The 24,156-nt window shown below is 44.3% G+C and overlaps 1 long non-coding RNA gene across 1 annotated transcript in view; it reads left to right on the forward strand.

The window, feature by feature from the left end:
* LOC111952374 (uncharacterized) overlaps nt 1–3,403 on the forward strand; it is a 14,386-nt gene extending 10,983 nt beyond the window's left edge. The window contains exon 5 of the long non-coding RNA XR_002875719.2: nt 1,721–3,403. This is a non-coding gene — a long non-coding RNA (uncharacterized lncRNA). The remainder of the gene's footprint in view (nt 1–1,720) is intronic.
* Nucleotides 3,404–24,156: the final 20,753 nt, after the last annotated feature.

Below are 24,156 nucleotides of genomic sequence, written 5' to 3' on the forward strand. Positions count from 1 at the left end.
AATAGTGGGAGACATGCAAAATCGAATTTCAAATGAAAAAAAACATCAATGGCATTCATTTATTAAATAAATAAAATTTAAATAAAAATCGTATGCCTCTTTTCTATTTGCAGCCTTCTGATTTAAATACCAAAATAAACTTTTTCCAGATGCGTCGCAGCTCTCATCCACAGTGAGGGAGAACGCAACGAAATCTTTTCCCTTTTCCATCAGCTGGTCATACAGATTGGTGGCAAGATCACATGTGCGATCAGCTACTGTGTTCCTGCTCAGGCTCACGTTTGAAAAATGCTTGCTTTTCTCTGGGCATACGAGGTCACAAACTTTCATCATGCACTTTTTCACGAACTCTCCTCATTAAAGGGCTGGGCTGATTTTGCGATCTCTGCTGCCACTATATAACTAGCCTTTACAGCAGCCTCACTTTGTGATGTGGCTTTTTTGAACATATTCTGTTGTGAAACCAAACTTTCTTTCATCTCCTCTACTTTCTGGCTCCTTTGAGTCATGTCCATGTCCTTGTATTTGTCATGGTGTTTCGTTTCATAGTGTCGTCTAATGTTGTACTCCTTACTTACAGCCACGTTGACTCCACAAACAAGACAAACAGGTTTGTCTTTACATATGTAAACAGATATTCTGCCTCCCACTTGTCCAGAAAGCTCCTGTTTTCTGCCTTTCTTTTCGCCATTTTTGGAAGGGATAGCGCGCTGACAGTTTGTAGCGCTATGTTGCTATGACTACTGCACAGAGGGCGTTTCTGGGTCCTGTCCTGATTGGCGCGCGGAAAAACAACAGCAGAGCATTATGGATTCGTAGTATAGCGGTGAATGCGCTGTATAATACGGCGGCCAGCTCTAGTAGTAATTTGGTATTGTCTCGCGGGCCAATATAATTACCCCACGGGCCAAATTTGGCCCGCGGGCCAGAGTTTGACACCCATGAGGCAGCAGTACCAATCTGTGTGGGTGCTGCTGTCTGTTTGGGTGGAGAGGATGTTTAATAGATGAGTGGAGTTGATCAGAGACCCTGAGCGTGACAGTGGTGTCTATGGGGACTTGTTAATGTGACTGAGGTGGAGGAGACTGGATTATCACCCCTGGGCCTGGGTCTCATTTAGTATTCAGGGTAATGAGCCCCCTTTTGTGTGTACCTTCCACGACCCCCCTCTCCCCCGCCTGTCTCAGCCTAGGGGGTACCATACCTAGTGGGGGGTGGGGTTCCTCTTTAATGTTCATCTTATTGAAGATGTCTTTGTGTTAGGGTTGTTTTGGGACAAATAGTAAGCACTATGGAGATACACATTTCAGACAGGGAAAGTTGAGCAGATTTGGTGTAATGTGTCTTATAGTTTGTCTTAAAACTTTTTACTGGAGAACTTGGAGCACGAAGACTCTTTTGTGTATCTGTCAACCATTCAAGGTAGGAAGTCAAGGGGCTCCAGGTGGTGCTTCACCTTACATGTGTAAACCTTTGGTCTTCACTCTAGTTTTGTGGGGTGTTATTAACCTTTGACTTTGGCTGGCTTTCCTTTTAGAAAGTTGTAACAAGTATATCTATGATACAACTGTTGTATCTCATCTCATATGCCCTAGAAATGGATCTTCTGGAATGACATTGACATTAACCTGCAGTGGAATCATCTAATGGTGGTATATAGGTTGTATTGGGCTTGGGGTTTCTCAGTGTCCCATTCTCTGTCTACCTCTTATCTCTGCAGGCCTGGCTGCGGCTGCAGGAAGAGTACTAGAGTGGTCCATCCTCTCAGAAGGAGAGGACCCTGGAGACACGTCTGAAGGTTGGAGAGGTGCTGATGAGGGCTACCAGGGCTATGGATGAGTGGACTGTTATGAACCCAGCTTGCTGACCTAGTAAAAAAAAAATAATCACTACAAAAACCACACATCATGGGAGAGGCTCCAGCAATAGACTCATTAACTTTTGGCGTGTAGATTTGACCACACAAAGAAGGAAGTGCCTGCAGTTAGCCTCAATGACATAGTCACCCAAGCATCTGACAGATTCATAATGAGCTGTTTTGTGAGGGACATGTGTATGAATGAATGTGAATGTGCTTACTCATGTTAATGTGTCCATGCTTACTCATGTTATTGTGTCATAACAGTGGATCAGGCCTAATTTTAGTCAGATAGGCATAAAACAGTCTTAAATCAGACAGTACATGCTTATTCCATACTCAGGTTTGTTTGGAGGGGACTGTATTAAAACCTATCTCTGATAGAATTCCCTGTTTGGGTTTTTCCCCTCTCCCTGGTTTTGTCTGCCAGATCTCGATAGTACCATTTCTCGGGACAAGTGAGGGTTTATTCGGCATACCCTCCCTCCCACTGCCTTGTCTTGGATGTGAAAGACACCCAGACAGACCAGCGACGGTCTCTCCCTGGCCCTGCTCCACCAGTCTAACAGAACATCATCTCAGCTGGTTAAACAGCTGGTTTGTTGCCACATTAGATACCCACAGGGATATTTTGTCACTCCTCTGTATCACTCTCCCTTTCTTATGCATCTGGGAAACTTCCTCTGCCCGCCAACCCACGTATTCGGGACAATTGTGATCAAACCATAGTGCCCCACGTTCTGTATCTGTCCAAATCCCCAGTGCACAATGGGCCACTTTCCTTTTGCTTTTTCATTGTATGGCTTGCAAACATACCCTCACCTCCATATGTATTTGGACAGCAAAGCTAAAGTTTTAAATGTGGCTATGTACTCCAGTATTCTGGAGTTGGGGTCAAAYGTTTTATTGCATGCAGAGTGAGTCCATGCAACTTATTGTGACTTGTTAAGCACATTTTTACTCCTGAACTCATTTAGGCTTGACATAACAAAGGGGTTGAATACTTATTGACGTTCAAGACATTTCAGCTTTTTATTTTTTATTAATTAAAAAATATATATAAAAACATAATTTCACCTTGACATTATGGGGTATTGTGTGTAGACCAGTGACAAAAAAGCTCAATTTAATCTGTAACAACAAAATGTGAAAAAAGTCAAGAGGTGTGAATACTTTCTGAAGGCACTGTATGTTTCACCATTTAGAAATAAATGTATCTAATCCCCACATTTGAAGAAGTCAAGTATTTGGGCAAATTCACTTAGTCAAAAGTTTAATATTTGGTCTCATGTTGTCACGTTCTGACCTTAGTTTATTTTTTATGTCTTTGTGTTAGGTTTGTCAGGGTGTGAGTTGGGGTGGGCAGTCTATGTTCTTTTTTCTAGGTTGTTTGTTTTCTATGTGTTTGGCCTGGTGTGGTTCCCAATCAGAGGCAGCTGTTTATCGTTGTCTCTGATTGGGAGCCATATTTAGGTAGCCTGTTTTCCATTGTGTGTTGTGGGTGGTTATTTTCTGTTTAGTGTATGTTCACCTGGCAGAACTGTTTCATTTTCCTCGTTGTTGTTTTGTGTAGTGTTCAGTTTTAATTAAACATGACGAACGCTTACGACGCTGCATTTTGGTCCTCCTCTCCTTCCACCAACGAGAATCGTTACAGAACCACCCACCAGAAAAGGACCAAGCAGCGTGGTAACCAGGAGCAGAGGGTTCTGGACTCCTGAACATGGGAGGACATTTTTGACGGCAAAGGACCCTGGGCACAGCCGGGGGAGTATCGCTGTCCGAAAGTGGAGCTGGAGGCAGCTAGAGCGGAGCGGCGCCACTACGAGGAATTGGCGCGAGGTAACGGGCACGAGAGGCAGCCCCAGAATTTTTTTTKGGGGGGGGGCACACAGGTAGATTGGCGGGCTCAGGTAGGAGACCTGAGCCAACTCCCCGTGCTTACCGTGGCGAGAGAGTGACTGGGCAGGCACCGTGTTATGCGGGGGAGCGCACGATGTCCCCAGTGCGCACGCATAGCCCGGTGCGTTACATCGCAGCTCCTCGAATCGGCCGGGCTAGAGTGGGCATCGAGCCAGGAGGGATGATTCAGTCTCAGCGCATCTGGTCTCCAGTGCATCTCCTCGGCCCGGGGTATATTGCACCAGCCCTACGCACGGTGTCTCCAGTTCGCCAGCACAGCCCAGTGCGGCCTGTTCCAACTCCCCGCAACTTTGCCGGGCTACGGTGGGAATCCAGCCAGGAAGAGTGGTGCTAGCTCTACGCTCGGAGACCGCCAGTGCACCTCCACGGTCCAGTGCATCCGGTGCCTCGGCCAAGGACAAGGCCTCCTGCATGTCTCCCCAGCCTGGTGATTTCTGTGCCTGTGCTAAACACTAACCCACCTGCATGTCTCCCCAGCCTGGTGAGTCCTGTGCCTTCTCCCAGAGCCAGGCCTTCTGTGTGTCTCTCCAATCCAGTGATAATCCATGGCAAGAAGCCTCCAATGATAATCCATGGCACGAAGCTCCAGTGATGATCCATGCACGAAGCCTCCAGTGATGATCCATGGCACGAAGCTCCAGTGATGATCCATGGCAAGAAGCCTCCAGTGATGATCCAGGGGCACGAAGCCTCCAGTGATGATCCATGGGCACGAAGCCTCCAGTAATGATCCATGGCAAGAAGCCTCCAGTTGATGATCCATGGCAAGAAGCCTCCAGTGATGATCCATGGCACGAAGCCTCCAGTTGATTTAATCCATGGCAAAGAAGCCTCCAGTGATAATTCCATGGCAAGAAGCTACGCCAGTGATGATCCATGGCACGAAGCCTCCAGTGATAATCCATGGGCACGAAGCCTCCAGTGATAAATCCATGGCAAGAAGCCTCCAGTGATAATCCATGGCACAAAGCCTCCAGTGATGAATCCAGCACGAAGCCCAGTGATGATCCATGGCACGAAGCCTCCAGTGATGATCCATGGCACGAAGCCTCCAGTGATGATCCATGGCACAAAGCCTCCGTGTGAGGATCCCATGGCACGAGGCCTCCAACGAGGGACGTCAGTCCGGAGCCTCCAGCAACGCCTTCTAGTCCGGAGCCTCCAGCGACGCCCTCTAGTCCGGAGCCTCCAGCGACGCTCTGTCCGAGCTCCAGCGACGCCCTCTAGTCCGGAGCCTCCGGAGTCTCCCTCCTGTCCGGGGCAGCCGGAGTCTCCCTCCTGTCCGGAGCAGCCGGAGTCTCCCTCCTGTCCGGAGCAGCCGGAGTCTCCCGCCTGTCCGGCACTGCCGGAGTCTCCCATCTATTCGGGTCCCCAGTCCAAGGTCGGCGGCGAGGGTCGCCGCTCCAAAGGCGCCACTTAAGCGGCAAAGACTATGGTGGAGTGGGGTCCACGTCCCGCGCCAGAGCCGCCACCGCGGACAGACGCCCACCCAGACCCCTCCTTATAGGTTCAGGTTTTGCGGCCGGAGTCCGCACCTTTGGGGGGGGGGGGTACTGTCACGTTCTGACCTTCGTTTCTTTTTTATGTCTTTGTGTTAGGTTGGTCAGGGCGTGAGTTGGGGTGGGCAGTCTATGTTCTTTTTTCTAGGTTGTTTGTTTTCTTGTGTTTTGGCCTGGTGTGGTTCCCAATCGAGGGCAAGCTGTTTATCGTTGTCTCTGATTGGGAGCCATATTTAGGTAGCCTGTTTTCCATTGTGTGTTGTGGGTGGTTATTTTCTGTTTAGTGTTTGTTTGCACCCTACAGAACTGTTCGTTTGTCGGTTTGTTGTTTTAGTTTAGTATTCATTTTTTATTACATTTATTATGAATACGTACCACGCTGCACTTTGGTCCTCTTCTCCTTCCACCAACGAGAATCGTTACAGAACCACCCACCAGAAAAGGACCGTTACACATGTTCCAAGTACACAATGACATCAAGCTTGTGACTCTACAAACTTGTTGGATGCATTTGCATTTTGTTTGGTTGTGTTTCAGATTATATTTTGCCCAGTAAGAACTGAATGGTGAATAATGAATTTTGGAGTCACTTTTATTGTAATAAAGAATATAATATGTTTCTGAACACTTCTACATTAATTTGGATGCTACCATGATTATGGATAATCATGACTGAATCGTGAATAATGAGTGAGAAAGTTATAGAGGCACAAGGCCCCAAAAATGCTAATGTCGTGAAAATTATTACATAGGGACACTCGAAGTCAATCTTAAATGAATCATTGTTTATTGTCAGCGTGCTGGCCCTAACCCTATATATGGCTATACACAGACAAGTTATATTTGCATGATTTAGCATAATTAATTAATCATTACCGTTTTGTTTAATCCTTGTGATAGACCAATACTGGTTTATAACATGTGACAGACCAATACCTCACAAGGCTTCTTTTTTGCTAAACTGACACCTTGAAACTGAGATATCTTTTGTTCGTTCTCAAAACAAGATCTGAGGGGGGTACTGATAGTGAGGATTTGTATAGCCAGCCACTTGCATGAACACAGAAATTGATTATTTAGAACAACACATGAATAGACCACATAAATGAGTGATAAGAATATCACAAACATTAGAATTCCCATTACACTAACCTCCCCTTTTATTGGTAATAGTGAGAGGTTAGCATGTTTTGTTGTAGCCTCTGTAACCTTTTCACTCATCATGATTCATTCATGATTTTTTTTATCATGGCATTATCAGCATTAATTTAGAAGTGTTCAGAAACATCTTATCTACTCACTTAAAAAGAAAATGACTCCAGTCATCATTCCCCATTCAGTTCTTATTGGGAAACATTTCACCCAAAACAACCCTAACAAACTGCAAATGCATCCAACAAGTTTGTAGAGTTAACAAGCTTGATGTAGTCATTGCGTGCTAGGAATAAGGGAACCAAATACAACACTTTTGACTACTTTAAAACACTAAGTGAATTTGTCAAAATACTTATTACTTCATAAAATGCTTTTAATTTCTAAACAGTAAAACAGATATGTATGAAAATACCCTCAAATAATGGTGACATTCTGCACTGCGCCTTACATGATTTTTAAAAATCTCAAAACCAAAATCCTGGACTATAGAACAAATGTTCTAACTTTAGCTTCACTGTCCAAATTCACATGAAGGCGAGTGTATGTCCTTAAGATTTTTGGTCTGAGACTGATGGAAATGTACAGTCAGTTGTTTGACTTACTGGACAAAGGAGCTAGAATGATGAAGTGAGTCAGGAATGGACAGGAGAAACTGGATGATGTACATGCCTTCTAATCCAGATACAATCACTCACACACCTGGTTTCTCTTTCATTAAGGCAACTATAACCGTGACCCTCCTTTGAAACGTGTCTCTGACTGATGAGTGGCCAGCTGAACTGGTGTGTATGGGGTGTATCTGGATGGTACAGGGTGGAGGCCTGGGCAGGCTGAATGATACCTCTCATAGCATAGAATTAGGAATTACAATACAAAATATAGAATACTAATTTATTAGGATCTGTATGTGTCATGGTGGGTCTATCTGACTGGTCCAGCAGACTCAGCTGCAGGGACCCAGGCCAAGTCCACCCGTCTGGGTCTTACTGGGACACCCTGTCACCTGGCCAACTCCATTGCCCCACTCTCACTGCTTTGAGCTGTAGAATAGAGCAGGTTTAGCCCTGTCAGTTGGGGGCTGTATCCGTAAGGCAGATATACACACTTACACTCTCTCTCACACACACACACCCTGAAAGGAATAAAGTGTATTCTCTATTTAAGCCTCTCCTCAGATTTAGCAACCGCTTTTGCAAAAAAAAAACAATGACTCAGCACTTTGTATAGATTAAAACAACTTCACCAGCAGGACCACCGGACAGGTAGTGATGTCATGTTCTCCTGAGGTGCGTTTGAGGACAGACATGTGAGGAAGTTTCCTCAGCACTGTCAGCAGCCAATAGTCAATTTTTTATTTATTTTATTTATTTTACCTTTATTTAACCAGGAAGGGCTCATTGAGATTTAAAATCTCTTTTTCAAGAGCGTCCTGGCCAAGATAGGCAGCACCAAGTCATTACAAAAATTACAGACAGACAACATGAAAAACTACAAGTAATCTAGTAAAAACCATTGAATTCACAAGAGTATAACAAAATCAAAAACAGCAAATTAAAAACATTGACAGGTCAGGGAATCAGCCTCAAAATCCTTCATCAGTGATTTAAAAACACCAATTGGGACAAGTTCTTCCAGTTTAAAATGATTTTGTAAGGTGTTCCAAGACGATGGCGCAGAGTACATAAAAGACCTTTTACCAAATTCAGTTCGGACATTTGGAACAGTTAGCAGGATAAAGTCCAGCGAACGAAGAGAGTACCCACCACATTTCTGAACAATAAAAATGCCCAAATAAAAAGGTAGTAAACCCAAAATGGCTTTGTAAATAAAAGTATACCAGTGAYTGAGCCTACGAGTGACTAGAGAAGTCCAGCCAACCCTGGTATACAAAGTGCAGTGGTGCGTAAGGGTTTTGCAGTTTAAAATAAATCTCAAAGTGCCATGGTAAAGAGTGTCAATTGATCTCAAACACTGAGCGGAAGCATTCATATATAAAATATCCCCATAGTCTAGTAAAGGCATAAATGTAGCTGATACTAGCCTCCTTCTGGCTTCACAAAAGAAAAACAGGCCTTATTCCTAAAATAAAATCCCAATTTCAGCTTCAATTTTTTTGTAAGTTGTTGAATATGCAATTTAAAAGAGAGGCCGTCATCAATTAGAATTCCAAGATATTTATATGAGGTTACAACCTCAATCTCCTTGCCCTGACAGGTAGTAATAGGTGAAAGGTTCAGAGGTCTATTTCTTGCATTAGAAAACACCATTAGTTTAGTTTTGTCAGTATTGAGGATAAGCTTCAATTGACACAAGGTATGTTGAACAGTATAAAAAGCAGTTTGCAAGTTCTGGAAAGCTTTTGTAAGAGACGAGGCACAACAGTAAATAACAGTATCATCAGCATAAAAATGAAGTTGTGCATTTTGGACATTTTTGTCTAAATCATTTATATAAATAGTGAATAAGAGAGGACCAAGTACAGAGCCTTGGGGCACACCATTCAGGACAGACAATTTAACAGACATAAGCCCATCAAATTGAGTTTTGCTTGTAGACTTGCTCTGTGCAGTACTCAGGAGGTGAGAACCATTAGTAAACCTTGTCATACGGTTAAAAAACTTTAGACTATGGACTGTCAGTTTATTAGCCTAGTGTCTACGTGTCAGTAGGTAAGGTAGATAGTTATTATTTCTCCTTTGTCCGTCAATTAATCATCTTTACATTTCCCACCCACTCATTACGTAATGACTTAACTAATCCTTCTCTTAATTGTGTCACTGAGTTGGGGTCAGGGTGGGGTTCAAGTAGGGGTCAGGGGAACAGCAGGTGCTGTCCAAGGTTAAAGTCATGGTTCTCTTTCTTTAGAGGAAGATCACTAAACTGGCTGTATTGTCCTACTGCCCCTGTCTTGGCAACATCCTCTGCCCATGACAGATTTCTCCCAGCTCAGCAGTATTGTTGTTGGAGTGTCCTCTCCTATAGAGCCCCTCCTTCTGCGCTGAGATCAGGCTTTTCACTGGTGGGGGGAGGATGAGGGAGTGAGGCTGGAATCACTTCACTCAAACGCATGTCCACTTCAGTCAGAATGTGTGTGTGTGTCAGGGCAGCCTGTGGAAGGCCTGCCTGCCTGCTGCAGTGGGCAGGGCCCTAAATATAGCTGCTGTGAGGGTTGGGGGTCTGTCAGCGAGGGCTGTGCACTGCAAACTCTGCTTCATGAATAAGCATCTCTGTCAGGCTGAGTAACGGATCCTTATTCAAGAGAGCCATGGCTCTTTGCTCTCTGCTACAGCCTAATCCCTCTCAGTCCATCGCAGCCTGCCGGAATGTGTGGGTGTGTCCATCCTTCCAATATGTAAATCGACCCGGTCCCCTAGCAGTAACCACAGCACTGTGAACTTTGGCAAGTTCACTGCTTCTGTATAGATCGGTTTCTGCCATTTCAGCCCCCATGAGCACCGTGTTTACATGTGGAATACTAGAGCCAGCTGGAATGGAGAGACAAAGAAGAGTGGATCTGTAATGTCCTTCTCCCTTACTTTGAACACCAGTCTGAGAACCCCAGCATCGTTTATCCCAGAATACCTATCTCCGTGTTTCTCTCACTCACACAGCCTTTAATCCACACACACCACACTTTACAGCATGTACTAGTGTACTACAGTACTCCTCCCTGCATTCAACTGTTATTATGTCATGTTCAGTTATAAATATGGAGTTACTGCCCAGACAGGATACTTTTTGTTGTATTGAAATAATGATTGACCTCGAATGTATTTCCGTGTGTGTACTGCACTCTGTGACCCTGGACTGGAGCAGGTACTGTACATCTGGTGCAGTAGTTTGCTGCAACACTAACTGATTTCAGTGCAATTTGGCCTTCCTGGTTCTACACTCCGTAGGCGCGTCTGTTGGATGTGGTAGGTAGGTATGTCACCTTGGTGCCAGTGCCACTGTGACTCACATTGGTGATTTCCTCTGCCCGGCCCCAAAAACTTGGTTGTTTAAAAGAGTCCGCAGCCTGCCTTTGGAGAGGCCATGCTAATACAAAACTGATGATTAATAGCCAGGGATTTTCCACATTGTGTGATGGGACTGGCCACTGTTAATAAGTTGCCTGGGAAAGTCTTCAGCTGGGGGCTTAAATTCAGCAATAGTTATGTCACCTCTCGATGTACCTTTCTACCCTCTGAGTTTGGCTCATATCCAGTGCTGTATTGTAGTATTGATCTAGTAATGAATGCCAATTGCATAGTTGATTGTATTATTAGTTAAACCAGACCATTGACCCACTCTGAGGCTTTGCACAGAGGTGAAAAGACTACTGGGAAGTGACAGGCAATCCTGCTGGTCCTTTGATCCCTCATTATTTTTTTCTCTGCAAGCCATGTGTGGATGTTTGTCCAATCATGTGAAGAGTCACCTCTTCACTGTTGACGTTGAGACTGCTGTTTTGAGGGTACTATTTAATGAAGCTGCCAGTTGAGGACTTATGAGGCGTCTGTTTCTCAAACTAGACACTCTAATGTACTTGTCCTCTTGCTCAGTAGTGCACTGGGGCCTCCCACTCCTCTTTCTATTCCGGTTAGAGCCAGTTTGCACTGTTCTGTGAAGGGAGTAGTACACAGCGTTGTACGAGATCTTCAGTTTCTTGGCAATTTCTCGCATGGAATAGCCTTCATTTCTCAGAACAAGAATAGACTGATGAGTTTCAGAAGAAAATTATTGGTTTCTGGCCATTTTGAGCCTGTAATCGAACCCACAAATTCTGATGCTCCAGATACTCAACTAGTTTAAAGAAGGTCAGTTTTATTGCTTATTTAATTAGAACAACAGTTTTCAGCTGTGCTAACATAATTGCAAAAGGGTTTTCTAATGATCAATTAGCCTTTTAAAATGATAAACTTGGATTAGCTAACACAACGTGCCATTGGAACACAGGAGTGATGGTTGCTGATAATGGGCCTCTGTACGCCTATTTAGATATTCCATTAAAAAATCTGCCGTTTCCAGCTACAATAGTCATTTACAACATTAACAATGTCTATACTGTATTTCTGATCAATTTTATGTTATTTTAATGGACAGAAAATGTGCTTTTCTTTCAAAAACAAGGACATTTCTGAGTGACCCCAAACTTTTGAACGGTTAGTGTACATTAATTCATTGTTTGATCGGGAGAGTAAGCATGCATGCATAAAACTATGAAAGCATAGCCTAGCCCAAAGTCATATTCATGTCGAGTGGAGAGACAAGGGAATATAGCCTACATTTTTAAAAACCCCTAGAAACAATATACACTGCTCAAAAAAATAATGGGAACACTTAAACAACACAATGTAACTCCAAGTCAATCACACTTCTGTGAAATCAAACTGTCCACTTAGGAAGCAACACTGATTGACAATAAATTTCACATGCTGTTGTGCAAATGGAATAGACAAAAGGTGGAAATTATAGGCAATTAGCAAGACACTCCCAAAAAAGGAGTGTTCGTGGCAGGTGGTGACCACAGACCACTTCTCAGTTCCTATGCTTCCTGGCTGATGTTTTGGTCACTTTTGAATGCTGGCGGTGCTTTCACTCTAGTGGTAGCATGAGACGGAGTCTACAACCCACACAAGTGGCCTCAGGTAGTGAGGCTCATCCAGGATGGCACATCAATGCGAGCTGTGGCAAGAAGGTTTGCTGTGTCAGCGTAGTGTCCAGAGCATGGAGGCGCTACCAGGAGACAGGCCAGTACATCAGGAGACGTGGAGGAGGCCGTAGGAGGGCAACAACCCCAGCAGCAGGACGCTGCCTTTGTGCAAGGAGGAGCAGAGAGAGCACTGCCAGAGCCCTGCAAAATGACCTCCAGCAGGCCACAAATGTGCATGTGGCTGCCTCAAACGGTCAGAAACAGACTCCATGAGGGTGGTATGAGGGCCCGACGTCCACAGGTGGGGGTTGTGCTTACAGCGCAACACTGTGCAGGACGTTTGGCATTTCCAGAGAACACCAAGATTGGCAAATTCGCCACTGCGCCCTGTGCTCTTCACAGATGAAAGCAGGTTCACACTGAGCACATGAGCACATGTGACAGACGTGACAGAGTCTGGAGACGCTGTGGAGAACGTTCTGCTGCCTGCAACATCCTCCAGCCTGACCGGTTTGGCGGTGGGTCACTCATGGTGTGGGGTGGCATTTCTTTGTGGGGCCACACAGCCCTCCATGTGCTCGCCAGAGGTAGCCTGACGCCATTAGGTACGAGATGAGATCCTCAAGACCCCTTGTGAGACCATATGCTGACACATGCACATGTGCTTAGCCCGGTGCGGTACATTCCAGCTCCACGTATCGCCGGGCTAGAGTGGGGCATCGAGCCAGGTGCCATGAAGCCGGCTCAACGTATCTGGCCTCCAGTACGTCTCCTCGGGCCGCGCATACATGGCACCAGCCTTACGCATGGTGTCCCCGGTTTTCCAACACAGCCCAGTGCGGGTTATTCCACCTCCCCGCACTTCGGGCTACGGGAGGCATTCAACCAGGTAAGGTTGGGCAGGCTCGGTGCTCCAGGGAGCCAGTACGCCTGCACGGTCCGGTAATATCCGGCGCCACCTCCCGCCCCAGCCCAGTACCACCAGTGCAACACCACGCACCAGGCTTCCAGTGTGTCTCCAGAGCCCTGTTCCTCCTCCACGCACTCACCCTGTGGTGCGTGTCTCCAGCCCGGTACCACCAGTTCCGGCACCACGCACCAAGCCTCCTGTGCGTCTCCAGAGCCCTGTGCGCCCTGGTTGCTGCCCCCGCACTAGCCTTGAGGTGCGTGTCCTTAGCCCGGTACTACCAGTTTCCGGCACCACGCACCAGGCCTTCTGTGCGCCCTCAGCCGGCCAGAGTCTGCCGTCTGCCCAGCGTCATCTTGAGCTGCCACGTCTGCCCAGCGCCATTCTTGGAGCCTGCCCGTCTGCCCAGACGCCATCGAGCTGCCTGCCTGCCCAGCGCCACTGAGTGCCTGCCTGCCCAGCACCATCTGAGCTGCCTGCCTGCCCAGCGCCATCTGAGCCGTCCTTCTGTCCCGAGCCGTCAGAGCCGTCCGTCTGTCTGAGCCCGTCAGAGCCGCCCGTCTGTCCCGAGCCCGTCAGAGCCATCCGTCAGTCAGGAGCTGCCAGAGCCGCCGCCAGTCAGGAGCTGCCAGAGCCGCCCGCCAGTCAGGAGCTGCCAGGAGCCGCCCGCCAAGTCAGGAGCTGCCAGAGCCGCCCGCCAGTCAGGAGCTGCCAGAGCCGCCCGCCAGTCAGGAGCTGCAGAGCCGCCCGCCAGTCAGAGCTTGCCAGAGCCGCCGCCAGTCAGAGCGCCCGCCAGTCAGAGCCGCCCTCCCAGTCCGGAGCTACCACTCAGTCCGGAGCTGCCCCTCCGTCCAGTGGCGCCCTCTACGATGGTCTTCAGTCCGGGACTCGCTGCAAGGGTCCTCGTTCCTGGGAGGCCACCTAAGCGGGTATTGACTATGGTGGAGTGGGGTCCACATCCCGCCACCGAGCCACCGCCGTAGGAAGGCCCACCCGACCCGCCCCTTCTGTGTCAGGTTTTGCGGCCGGAGTCCGCACTTTGGGGGGGGGTACTGTCACGCCCTGGTCTTAGTTATCTTTTGTTTTCTTTATTATTTTAGGGTGTTGACATGGGGGATGTTTGTGTGTTTTTTGTTCTCGTCTAGGGTGTTTGTATTGTCTAGGGGGGTGTTTGTAGAGTTCATGGGGTTGTGTTCATTGTAGGTGTTTATGTAAGTCTATGGTTGCCTAGATTGGTTCATCAAATTAGAGACAGCTGTCTATCGTTGTCTCTGAGTTGGGAGCCATATTTAGGCAGCCATAGTCATTAGGTTAGGTGTGGGGTGATTGTCTATGTGTAAGTTGCCAGTGTCTGCACTTATTTGTTTTGTACAGCTTCACGTTTCGTCCGGTTTGTTGTTTTGTAGTTTTGTTTAAGTGTTCTTCAGTACGTCGCTTAAATAAATAGATTATGTATTCACTTCACGCTGCGCCTTGGTCCTCTTCTCTTTCACGTTACGACGATTGTGACAGATTTAGGCTATAAGGCCCATGCATCCGAAAGAGAGAGAGAGTGAAATATTTTGACTGAACATTGCTGCTTTGGTGGAATTCTCCGCTCTGTCTAGCCTACATTCCTCTCGTGCGTACTCTAGGCCTATATAACACACGTACTCTAGTCCTATATAACACAGTCTATATAACACAGGCTTTGCCCCACCTGTTTTGACACCCACATTTTTAGGAATATTTTTTTTTAAATAATTTGTGGGGGGTATGTTATGTACTGTATGTTATTTTGTCATTAATGCGTGTCACATATCAGTTTGCCAACAATGTAAAAATATATATTTATCATTGGGTTAATAAAGACGCATACAAACATGGTCTCTTTTTGTTTTCTTGAGTAAGGCAGCTCCAAAATGCAGATGTTTCAGCCTAGCTCTGTGCTTTCTGTGGTGGTGGGGCAAGCCAGCAGAAAATAGGAGCATTGCGCCATGATTGGCTCAGTGTTCTGTCACTCATGGGGACACTACGTCACAGTCCAAGTCTAAGTCCTTAGTAAGAGTAGACATCAAACATTTAAGCCCTTTGGGTCCTGCCATAGAGTTACATTAGAAGAGCCCTTCCAAGAAGGCTCAAGGTCATTGGCCACAGATAACATTACGTCAAATCACATTATATGTACAGTAGCTTTGATTGGATTGATCATGTCATCATCTTACTTTCAAAATCTTAGCTAGCAGTCATCGTCATGAATCAAGTCGACAATCTACTGGCAAATCCTTTTTAATCCTTGTCATATGAAGAGAAATAATGAAGTGAAATTATAGATAAAATGTATCGGTGCTCATCTTCCATTGGACATAAATATTCCACAACAAGTTGGAAATCACAAATTCAGCAATGAATGGTTTGGAAGGAATCAGTGGCTAACGGCAAGCATTGCAAAGCAATCACTAGCCTACTATTCAGTGGAGTGGCTGTGTGTTTTTTTTCAGAGTTCCACCATAAATCCAAAGAATGCCAGACTTTGATGACAAAGTTTGAGGACAAAATTTGCCCACAAAGGACTGCTGCGCCACCTTCCTATTTAAGGTGAGTCCAAAAATTTCTTGTAACGTTATGCTGCTCTATAAATGGTGTAATATGCAAGGGAGATATGTATACTGTAGCTAAGAAAGTAATACTAAGTGTATGTTGTGTAGTAAGCTGTTAGTAGCCCATGTGCCTCACCCTAATAATTTGGTCTATTTTCACCAATGCGGTATTGTAAACACATCGTTTGTGTGTGCTTGTTTGCTGACTTTTTTTTGTGCGGCTTTGACAGTGCTACTGATAGAATTGGTGGCGCTTGGCTTGCACGTGCAAATTCAGCACACACAACATTCTATAATTGAAACGCTCGTCGTCGTAAGGAAGAGTGGACCAAAGCGCAGCGTGGAAAGTGTTCATGATCTTTATTGTCAAGACTCACTCAAACAAAAATAACGAATATTAAAACGAAAGCGAACAGTTCCGTCAGGCACAGAACTAAACGGAAAACACCCCACAAAACCCAAACGGAAAATGACAACTTATATATGATCCCCAATCAGAGACAACGATAGACAGCTGCCTCTGATTGGGAACCACACTAGGCAAAAACAACAAAGAAATAGACAACATAGAATGCCCACCCCAAATCACACTTTGACCTAACCAAATAGAGAAATAAAATGGCTTAAAACAGGTGCCATTAATACAGGTAACGAGTGGAGGACAGAGGAGCCTCTTAAAGAAGAGGTCTGTGAGAGCCAGAAATCTTGCTTGTTTGTAGGTGACCAAATACTTATTTTCCACCATAATTTGCAAATAAATTCATAAAAAATCCTACAATGTGATTTTCTGGATTTTCTTTTCTCATTTCGTCTGTCATAGTTGAAGTGTACCTATGATGAAAATTACAGGCCTCTCTCATCTTTTTAAGTGGGAGAACTTGCACAATTGGTGGCTGACTAAATACTTTTTTGCCCCACTGTATATATGATCCCCAATCAGAGACAATGATAGACAGCTGCCTCTGATTGGGAACCAAACTAGGCAAAAACAACAAAGAAATAGACAACATAGAATGCCCACCCCAAGTCACACCCTGACCTAACCAAATAGAGAAATACAACGGCTCTCTAAGGTCAGGGCGTGACAATAATAGAATTGTGTTATTTGACATGTCAAATTAAAAGCATATTTAACGCGTCAAATAGTGTTCATTGACGTGTATCTTTTTTGACACACAAAGACCCAAATGGGGTTCAATGTGCCTCACCCTAATAATTTGTTCTATTTTCRCCTCTTAATTTCGCCTACTGTTCTAACTTGGTGGTGCACATGTAGCCTATAACCTGTTTTAGAGAAATGCTATCATTGAATATGTAAGAGCTTTCATTGTCTGCTTATACAGTGGGGAGAACAAGTATTTGATACACTGGCGATTTTGCAGGTTTTCCTACTTACAAAGCATGTAGAGGTCTGTAATTTTTATCATAGGTACACTTCAACTGTGAGAGACGGAATCTAAAACAAAAATCCAGAAAATCACATTGTATGATTTTAAGTAATTAATTTGCATTTWATTTTATTTTTTACGGGCCCATGTTCTGAATTCTGTCGCTGCACATTTCAAAGTGCTGAACAAATAGTTATATCGACTACGTCCATCGTCACTCGCTCATTAATGTCTTAATGGAAATTACGGATTGCCTCTTATCCGCTTGTCGTCCCCTTATGCCATAGTTTGTACATCTCAATTGTCAGTAGAAACCACATTTGTTTAAGCAAGTCAGCCATATCAGCTATGTTTTTTTAAAAGGCAGTAAATGAGGCTGAATGAACTGTTTCGCTGCCAGATAAGGCTCCGCTGATAGCCAGGTGTACCAATAGGAAGTTATTTTTATTTATTTAATTTTATTTAACCTTTATTTAACTAGGCAAGTCAGTTAAGAACACATTCTTATTTACAAAGACGACTGCTGTTGGGACTCTGCTGTTGGGACAGCTTTATGTAGGCCCCGTTTGTCACCGTTATAGTGCAATTAATGTTTTGTTTAGTGTTGTTTAGTCTAGTGTATTGGGTTTTCTGGCATGCACTCCCCCCCACCCCCACCAAGATTTACATGCTAAAATTGCCACTGCACAGGCTATTTATTGAAATAGGAATATTAAGATTATTTGAAGTGTCACTCATGTGCTGCCCTGCTGTGTGCTGCCAGACTCCATTCTTTAGGCTACTGTGTTCAAATAGGTTAAACCATAGTCTGTCACATCACGATGTCCTTACCATCATCGATGGCTGTCAAACATTGTCGATAGGCGATACTATCTTAATATCGCCCTGGTGTCAATAGACCCGAAGGCCAAAAGTTCAGAGATGCCATATAAAGAACAGGCCCTGTGTAGCCAGGGCCTCAGAATGTGTACACCAAATCTGGGCATCTTTGAAAACGATATAGGGACTCTAGAGGAACCCTATCTGTGGAGGAAGGAAGGAATGTCCATATTATCATCTCTGGTGCTCTACACTGGCCAGCCTACTGAAACACAAGTAGTGTGAACTGAAAACACTAAGGGTGTTCAACAATCTGTTCAGAGCCTGTTCTTTGAAACAATTGGTTCATTAATCTTGTTAGTGTCACTATGCTCCACAGTGTGATTACAGGCTGCTAGCAGATTTTCACCAAGAACAGGAAGGAGACCTGGTAAAAACTTCCTGTTTTGGACTTGTACTTGCCCTGTAACAGCCATGTTATCTGGGGAAATTCCATGCTCAACTTGGATAACGTGCTCTGTCCAAACAGATAGTAAAAGAACAGAATACAAAGAACAGCTAAATGTTGTGACTGTCTAGGACCTGGACTGGACACAGATGTGTTGCTAAGGGTCAACACAGTCTGAACTGAGGGCCAGTTAACTTTCACCCTCTTGATTTATAGATTGGTCAATGATTGGGATTGGTTTTAGCAACCCTAGTTGGTTTCCTTCAAACAATGTTATGGTCATTCAAGAATGGGTCATGGTCCTTGCGGTGTAACCTATAGGTGGAAGAACGTTTACACTTAACCTTCAAATCTGCAATTGCTTTTTTCAACACAACTTTTCCCATTGTTACAGCCCCAGTGCAGTCATAAACATGAGTTTTCTGAGTTTTATTTACATTTCTACACTGAGATTGGAATAATACTGTGAAATTGTGAAAATTATGATGAGGCCCTTTTAGTGTAAGAGCTGTTTGAAAAGACCACTTGAAAATTCAGCCTGTTTTGGTGGGATGGAGTTTTGGCTTGCCTTGTGACATCACCAGGTGGTAAATTACTTAGGGTGTGTTCATAAATTCACTCTGGAGTGCCAGAGAAATCGGAGTAGATACCCAGACTGAATTTATGTTACGCACCCTTTATAGACTTTTAAGAGTTTCAAACCTCTCTGCCAATAACAACTAGTTCAGTTCTCACCTCCCCACTCAGACCCCTCCCAGACAGTCTTGGCAAAATTCTTTCTTGAAAATTTGCTCTTTGCTAAGAAACATTTTTTGTGTCTTTTTGACCATTTTAATTGATAACAATCACATTAAGGTACTTAATTGTTACCCAGAAGTTATTTGATATTGAGATTTTTTTTAAACGGCTGTATTGGACCTTTTTAAGTTTCTCATGCTTTTCTCAAGGTCCTGTCATTTTGTTCATTGCTGTAGCTGTGTGCAGCTGCTGTGAAGGTAATGACACACAGAGTCCATGTGAAATCTCAGGTAGGTAGACCAGACATGACCTCAAACCTGGTGTTAGAGGAGAAACGGCTGATGGCTGAAGACCTGTGTCTTCCATCTGCTCCCAGGAGAGGTCACCTACCTACACCACTCATTATGGCTCTATGAGATTACTCCTGTTCAGTTTTGCATACATCCCTCTAATATGTCTCTCTCTCGTGGCTTTCTCTCTCCTTATTTGTCTCTCTCACCCCTATCGTCCTCCCTTGTTTCTCTCCTATCTTTCCCAGGTCCTGAGTGATGTTCTGCTGGACCTGTACCGGGCCTTGAAGTGGGTGGTGCGGTTGGACACTGATGATGTCACAGTTCTCCATGCTCAGCTGGCTCTGGAGGAACTCGATGATGTCATGAGGAGGTTCATCTTCCCTGCGCAGAAGCTGGAAAAGAGGGTGGTTTTACAATGAGATTTCATGAACATGAACACAGCACACACACCAACCAACCAGTATTAGATCATCAAGGGGACCTTGGAAGTGTCTAGGAGTAAGGGATTGTTCAAACTGGGCACGACATTCCAACTTTTGTTCAGCTATTATATGATAGCTGAACTGTGCGTGAAACATGACTTTCTCAGCAAATTGGGCGCATCTCTTTCACAGTCTGTCTGAGGTGGTGACTGTTCACTTGGTAATTTTCTCCGTGTTTGCAGTACATGGAATTCCCCCCAGCCAGCCTGTGTCATGCTGTCTTTGTGACCAGAGGGGAAATTGACTATTTTAAAACAATGACAGATCTAGGCCTTCGGCAGAGGCACCAAACTTTCCTTCTGGAAACAACACCTGCTTGTGCCTAGGAATCTTATAAACAGCATATTATTAGAGGTCAAAATGATTAGCTGATAACGTGTGTGCCTCTGAATAAAATCCCATTACAGTGAAATAAAATGAAGAGATATGAGTTTATTTTTGGTATGAACTAATGCATGTTCTGTTGTTTTTAGCAGTGTTCTTTGCAGTGACCTCAGGCTATTGTAGTTTGTTTTCTAGGCAGATAGCCCAATGGAGTCCCAGCTAGGGCTGTTGCGATGACCGTATTACTGCCATACCGGGGAGTTACTGCCATACCATGAAGGCAGTTAAATTCCATGTGACAGTTTAGTCACTGCTCTGATGCTGCTGCTGGTCATTAGTAGCCTACCAAACTTGCTAACTGCCTGGTACTCAGCACTCTATTGTCCCTCTAATCACTCTGACATCAATGCAAATGTATTCGAAAACCTAATCAAAAAATGTATTAGAGCCAATGATCTCATGTTGCGCAACATTTCTACAGGCTATGAAATTGCGGGAGAAAAACAGAGTGATGGCCGCTAATAAAAAGATGAGGATCCCATCAGCTTTCTAAATGCTAGGCATATGATATTTATTTCTCAACTTTCCTAATATTAAGCACATTGCTTATATTTACAACTGGAATATAGCCTACCTGGTTGGCATGAAAATAAACCACAGGGCAAAGAGTCCTCCATTCACTATTTAAGTGCATAGACGACATGTATTTTCTCCGCTGCCCCTGTTTCGATACAGGTTGTTAGGTACTAACTAAACAGAGTAAAAACCCACAGACGATTATTAAAGCTCAAACCAAGTTTATTCACCCACTGGGTCACACAGCTGCATAAGACAGAACTGACCTCGGCCCAAATTCCCCACAACTCACAGCTGTTCTATTAACTTGTACCAGACTGTTGCCTTTCGCCTTTCCATAGGATACCTGATGTCTAACAATAGACTAGAGCGTTGTTCTGACAGAATGTAAATGTTCTGCATTCCATTCTCTCTCCCTCAGTGACATGAATAAGGATATTTCATATTTTCAAGTTTATAAGTCAGAACCCATCAAGGTGCATGATAATAGTCCATTCTAAATCAAAACAAATGTCACACACAGTATTTAGTATATGTAAAGACAAGATTAAATCAAGAATAGTCTGATAGGTGACAATATTAGCCTATCACTTGTGAATTATATATTATCACTTGTGAATGATGCCCAGCGTATGAAACAATGCCTTTTTTGCGACTTTTTCAAATCATAGTTGCACACCTCATGTAGCCTAGCCTATCAGCCTAGTTTGTTTTAATAAGTTTTGTATCACAACGAAAGTGGCCAAATAACTATTTAAAATTAAGCATATTAATCCGCTTTACAAGGGGTGTAGAKCCTAACTGGCATACATAAGCAGCGCGTCAGTTTCAAGTTTGGGGAGATAATTTGCATATACTCCAGAATGTTATGTAGAGTGATCAGATGAATTGCAATTAATTGCAAAGTCCCTCTTTGCCATGGAAATGAACTGAATCCCCCAAAAACATTTCCAATGCATTTCAGCCCTGCCACAAAAGGCCCAGCTGACATCATGTCAGTGATTCTCTCGTTAACACAGGTGTGAGTGTTGACGAGAACAAGGCTGGAGATCACTCTGTCATGCTGATTGAGTTCTAATAACAGACTGGAAGCTTCAAAAGGAGGGTGGGGCTTGGAATCATTGTTCTTCCTCTGTCAACCATGGTTACCTGCAAGGAAACACGTGCCTTCATCATTCCTTTGCACAAAAAGGGCTTTACAGGCAAGGATATTGCTGCCAGTAAGATTGCACCTAAATCAACCATTTATCGGATCATCAAGAACTTCAAGGAGAGTGGTTCAATTGTTGTGAAGAAGGCTTCAGGGCGCCCAAGAAAGTCCAGCAAGCGCCAGAACCATCTCCTAAAGTTGATTCAGCTGCGGGATCGGGGCACCACCAGTACAGAGCTTGCTCAGGAATGGCAGCAGGCAGGTGTGAGTGCATCTGCACACCACAGTGAGGCCGAATACTTTTGGAGGGATGCCTACGGTGTCAAAAGGGGCAGCAAAGAAGCCACTTCTCTCCAGAAAAAAACCATTCAGGGACAGACTGATTATTTCTGCAAAAGGTACAGGGATTGGACTGCTGAGGACTGGGGTACAAGTCATTTTCTCTGATGAATCCCCTTTCCGATTGTTTGGGGCGTCCGGAAAAAAAGCTTGTCCAGAGAAGATAAGGTGAGCGCTACCATCAGTCCTGTGTCATGCCAACAGTAAAGCATCCTGAGACCATTCATGTGTGGGGTTGCTTCTCAGCCAAGGGAGTGGGCTCACTCACATTTTGCCTAAGAACACAGCCATGAATAAAGAATGGTACCAACACATCCTCCTTTGGTGATGAACAATGCCTTTTCCAGCATGATGGAGCACCTTGCCATAAGGCAAAAGTGATAACTAAGTGGCTCGTGGAACAAAACATCGATATTTTGGGTCCATGGCTAGGAAACTCCCCAGACCTTAATCCCATTGGGAACTTGTGGTCAATCCTCAAGAGGCAGGTGGACAAACATAAACCCACAAATTCTGACAAACTCCAAGCATTGATTATGCAAGAATGGACTGGCATCAGTCAGGATGTGGCCCAGAAGTTAATTGACAGCATGCCAGGGCGGATTGCAGAGGTCTTGAAAAAGAAGGGTCAACACTGCAAATATTGACTCTTTGCATCATCTTCATGTAATTGTCAATAAAAGCCTTTGACACTTATGAAATGCTTGTAATTATACTTCAGTATTCCATAGTAACATCTGACAAAAATATCTAAAGACACTGAAGCAGCAGACTTTGTGAAAATTTATATTTGTGTCATTCTCAAAACTTTTGGCCATGACTGTAGCCTGTGAGAACGACCCGATCACATGACAGAGAGTGGTGTGAGTCAGAGACTCTTGTGCAGCAGACTCAGGGATATGCAGCACAATGCAGCACTCCAGGCCGCAAAAGGCATGTCTTTTCTTAGGTTGCATTACGGCCACAAAGGGTTATCCCGCCATGAAATTCGAGGCATTATCAAGTGCTTGTCAAATTGTGAATTAGAGACTATTGGAGTATGTACAGCATGCTCAAAAAACAAAGCAGAGCTCATGCCTTTCAAGCACCTTTCTTCAAATCATCATTAGAGTCTCATCATGCAGCCTTACAATGCATTAAAAATCCAACCATATATACCAACGTTTGTAGAACAACTAAAGTTACATTTATAACTCTAAATTTAGCATATTGGAGTACCTATTTATTTGTTAACTGCTCAACACGAAATAGTCGCATGTGCGCACTCCCTCAAATAGTTTGGAGAAAATATTAATATTTTATTCAGCTTTGTAGGTGAAATTAAGAGGTGTAATAGACCAAATTATTAGGGTGAGGCACATGGGCTACTAACATCTTACTAGACAACATACACTTAGTATTACTTTCTTAGCTACAGTATACATATCTCCCTGGCATATTACGTAATTTATACAATACATTTTTGGACTCACATCGTTGTGCTCGGGTCACTTGAACAGGAAGGTGGCGCGGCGGTCCTCCGAGTTAACAGTTGTTTTGACAGCATGGCCAATGTTGAATGTTTATCACTTTAAACTTGGAAAAGATCCCCTTAATCCCGGATTTGGAATCACACAGCCATTGTTACTGATTCCTTCCAAACCATTCGTTGAATTTGCGATTTCCAACTTGTTGTGTTATGTCCAATGGCCGATGAGCACCAATATGTTTTATCTATAATTTCTCTTCATTATTTCTCTTCATATTTTTATTTATTTTATTTCACCTTTATTTAACCAGGTAGGCAAGTTGAGAACAAGTTCTCATTTACATTTACAATTTCGACCTGGCCAAGATAAAGCAAAGCTGTCACGATCGTGTGGAGGATTGACGGACCAAAACGCAGCAGTAGGAGAATAAGCCATATTCTTTTTAATGAATACGAAGGTAAAACGAAACAACAACACTTACACACTAAACAAAACAAGAAAACGATCGTGAAGCTAATAACGAAGTGCACACACAGGCTACAAACGTATAACATAGACAATTACCCACATCAAA

The sequence above is a fragment of the Salvelinus sp. IW2-2015 genome, linkage group LG26, assembly GCF_002910315.2.
Source record: "Salvelinus sp. IW2-2015 linkage group LG26, ASM291031v2, whole genome shotgun sequence".
Lineage (NCBI taxonomy): Eukaryota > Metazoa > Chordata > Actinopteri > Salmoniformes > Salmonidae > Salvelinus > Salvelinus sp. IW2-2015.